Source organism: Camelus bactrianus, chromosome 11, assembly GCF_048773025.1.
Source record: "Camelus bactrianus isolate YW-2024 breed Bactrian camel chromosome 11, ASM4877302v1, whole genome shotgun sequence".
Classification (NCBI taxonomy): domain Eukaryota; kingdom Metazoa; phylum Chordata; class Mammalia; order Artiodactyla; family Camelidae; genus Camelus; species Camelus bactrianus.
This window is the reverse complement of record NC_133549.1, coordinates 83,815,839-83,820,421: the sequence shown is the minus strand read 5'-3', so window position 1 is coordinate 83,820,421 and position 4,583 is coordinate 83,815,839.

Below are 4,583 nucleotides of genomic sequence, written 5' to 3'. Positions count from 1 at the left end.
GTGTTAGGAAATGTTACCTATACATCAGACTTTACTAAATATCAGACAACACAGACGGCAGAAACACTACAAATAGCAAAACATGAGGGAAACCTTTCTTTCAGAAGTCATACTTTATTGTACAACACAGAAATCACACAAAAGAGAAATCCTGTAAGTAAAATGTATGTCAGGAAATTTCCTATCAGGGTGGCCATCATTTAAACATCCAACAGCTCACAGGAGTGATAAATTCCTGTCAGTATCATGAGCATTCAGAAATCTTTTTATGTCAGATGGACTCATACTAGAACCCTCAGAGGGGATAATCACAAAGATTGCAACATACATGGAAGGCTTTATCAAGAAATGTTTTGGTGAATGTTAGATCGCTGATACAAAGTATAGAATCTTTCTAGATATTTTAAATATGTGAAAGCTTTTTAACAAACATTCTAAGAGAATCTGTACTGAGGGAAACATTTGTAGTAGAAGTCATGGTGCAGAGATGTGATTACAAGGTGGTGGTTTTTCTTTTAAAGAAACCTGCAAATGTCTAAATATATAAAGCTTTTTAAAAAGTACAAATAAATTGAATAACTAGGTGACATCACTAAACACACGTGAAGAGTCCTTTAATATGCAGGACTTCTGTGTGAATGTCAGTGTGCCACAGGACACAAATTGTGGGTGTTGTGCATGTGAACCCATCCATAATCGTACCTAGGGAAGTATGTAACCTTAGTTCAGTAACTTTTGTGTATATGAAGATATCTCTCGTTAGTCTCAGCAGTGACTCCTGTTGTTAATATAATGTGTATTTAAGTGTTATATTCTTTTAAAATTATGATGTATCTTTTTCTCCTATTTCCTGACAGTTTTAAATGGATGTAGACATTACTGAACTAATCCTTCAGAAAAAGCTAAAGATGTTTTGTAACATTTTCAGCTGTCTCATGGTCAGCTAAATTTTACATTAGGGATACATTTATTTATAGGATAGACCTGAGTTTATTTTTTAAAACCGCTGAAAACACTACACAATTAAGAAAAAATAATGCTATGTAAAGAAATTATCTGTCTTAATGTCAATGTTTTAGCAAGGTGCAGTGTTACCTGCATTTGTATTTTATATGAGAGTCCTAAATGTTCTTCACTACTTTTTTCTTCTTAAGTAGCAACATGACATGGAAGTTAGGAGTGTGGACTCTGGACTCCTGCGTAGGCTCAGTTTCTAGCATGAGGCATTCCACTTACCTCTCTGTGCCTCAGTTTCCTTTTCTATAAACGAGAAGTGATAGTAATAATATGTTAGGATTGCTTTGAGGTGTAAATGAGTTAACTCTCTTAAAGCACTTAGAATAGTGTCTGAGACACAAGAAGAGCTATCTGTTAGACAGTATCATTATTTTCATTTGTACTCCTTGAATTATGCTGCAAAAAATAAAAGGTTGGCTGCCAACATTCATTCCCCCACTTCATTGCTGTGGTGCCTTGGTTTGGTTTGGTTGTACGTTTTCCCACAAGTGATTCAGATCTGGCCCACTGCAAGCTAAGAATGGTTTTACATTTCTAAATGGTTAAAAAAAAACTTAAACTGTATCTTGTGACATGTGAAAATTCTATGATTTTTCAAATTTATCTATAAATACAAGTTTTATTAGAACACCAAAAAAAAAAAAACCCATTTGTTTCTGTTTTGCCTGTCACATTACAATAGCAGAGCCCAGTAGCCCTCAGAGAAAACCGTACGGCCCACAGAGCATAACTTAGTTACTCTCTGGGGCTTTACAAGTTTTTCTCAGAACTGAAAACATCACAACCAATGTCAAGATACTTTTATGTATGGTATTTGTTTAGAAATGATGCAAATAGCAATTTGTGGGTGGGTGTATTTTTGCAATATATTTATTATATGCATTATATTTATAGGATACAAGCCTAAGCATTAGAATTTTTTTTCCAAAGAAATGTGTTTTACCTTCTGTCATATCAAAGCAAATTTCCTGATGAAATATAGCAGTAAATGTATGAAGTAAACATTGTCTAAATTAAATTGTTAATTGATCACTAACCACAGTAGTCCTATATTTTCTTCCAAGTCAGTGGCCAATTTTTCCTGTATCATTTTGTAATTTTCTTACTATCTCAAGGTAAAATACATCTTTACGTCATACTTAATTAGTGCAATGCAATGACAAAACTTATAGTATCCACCTCCACCAGCTACATTACTATTACTAGTATTACTACATTACTAGTAAAATTACTTTATTGCCCACTCTTCATATCATCATGCCGTCTCATTTCCCCTTCCCAATGAAGATGACTTTCATGCTGTTCAACTTTCTAGTCATGCCTTCTTCTGATTTGTCTGATATTTAAAACTAATGAGCACCTATTATGATATTTAGTGATTGCATATATCTTAAATATACTTTATATTTATATAACTTCTGAATATGCCACGGTAAATATTGATACCAGTATTCTATTCAGTTCTGACGTGAGCATACTATCTTGATGGAGGTTTAAGAGGAATCTTAATCCCTTTATAGTTCTTTATTTCAGCATGTTGTGAAAGCAAATACATTGGACTTCTCAATCCTTCCTTGGCTTCTCAATCAAAAATAAAAATTAGTACTTTCTGGGGACAGTTCAATAGCTGTAGCAAATCTGCTATTAAGGGTAAAGCCTGTACTAATGAAAATACTTTTAAAAAAATAATCCTCTGATAAGAATAAAGTGTTCCTAGTCTCCAAATTCAGGAGAGCCTGGATACTGTTTCTTGGCCATAGCCTCAAACCATGAATTAGTAACCAACAAACCTGCTGGATCAGAGACAGTTGATCAGAATTGATACCAATTAATTGGAGGAAATGTCTCATCAGTACACATGCTTATGAAGATCAGCCAATCTGCGACAGCTCCCTATTTCTGAAAGTCAATGAACAGCAGCTTTCTCTCTGACCATGCTCTGGAAAGTCAGCAAGTCAGTCAGTTAGCTACAGCCTCACTCCAGTGACTACACTTTTACAACCTGAAAGACAGGCAGTCAGTGCCTCAACACTCCTGCTTTGCAAAGTCCACCAATCCCTGAATACGCCATTTCCCAAAACCTTGTATCATTTCTTACTTTCTTTGATTTACAACTATGGGCCTCCTTTGGTTAATCTGATGGTCAAAGATGGACAATATCCATTCCTTCCCACATGCTATTCATAAGATGCAGATTCATTTTCCCATCCTCTGGTATCTGGACTGGCCTTGTGACTTGTTCTGGCAAATCAGCATGTGGCAGAAGTTCCAGGCCTTCCTACCCTTTAGGAAGTGTGATAGCTTCCATTTTCCTTCTTGAAGCAAATCATCATACAAAAAAAAGTTCAACTAGTCTGAGATCATCAAGCTGTGAAAAGACTCAAACTATGGGGGGGTGAAACCCCACAATGTCAAGACATGTGAGTGAAGGTGTTTTAGACCTTCCAGCCTAGTCCCATCGGCTAAATGCTAGCTGAATGAGAGGCTCCAAGCTAAGGCCAAGTGGAGCAGAAAAACTACCCACTCACTCTATCTACAAGGAAACAATAAATTGTTGTTTTAAGCTGTTAAGTTTTAGGTGTTCTGTTACACAGTAATAGATAACGGAAACAAAAGCATAAATCAAGCTTTTGTTTCAGGTGTTGAATAGTTAGCCTCCTTCACATTAATAGTTGTGCAGCATAAGTAGCCCTTAGAAGTTTTGCCACCAATAATACTACAATGACAGTGTTTAATCTGATTTCTAAAAAAGACTTATCCAAAAACAACAATCTGTCCCCATGACAGATAAGCAATCTTGGCTAAATTAGACTATCTCATACTGCATGGTGTCACCCTAACTATATCCAGAACTTGAAACTTAGTATAGCAAAGAATAAACCCCAACGGCAGGGGAAGATTATCCATATATTTATTTTTTTAACAATAAAGATTTTACCCAAGAGATTCAACAGGTGACCAGATCTTGCCTTACCTGTAAAGTTTATATGTGGCTTGGGACCCTCTTTCATTATAGCTCTGGGCTGTAAAGGTGTGTGTATAGCTGAGAGGTGCAAGGCCTCAGCTGATATAGGGCAGGGGAAATATTAGGTTGGTGCGAGAGTTAGTTAAGGAGGTGGTTGGGGCTGGAACTGGTTGGTTTGCATTTGAAAGACATGCTCCAAGACTGTCTCTAGCCCTTTGCTATCTCTAAGAATTGGCTAGCAGTGGGATAGGCAGTCTCTCCCTGGCCAGCAAGCTTTTTAAGATCAAAACATCATAAAACATACTAAAAATTTAAAAAATTATTAATATACTATGCTTTGAAAAAAGTTTAATATTTCCTAGCCTAAAGTTCTACAACTATTCCTAATGATAAAGACCATGAGATTATACCTTAAAATCCCTATAAGTTCTCATAAAATTGTTACCGAACGATCTGAGACTTGGTTTGAATTTTCCCCTCACGTGTGAGATTCCAAATTGAGATTATCAGATATCTAATGTCATGTACACAGTCATATGCCCAAGAGGTGAAAACTGTATTTCTAAAAGTGAAGTTACCAGAAACATCTCTACTTATATAA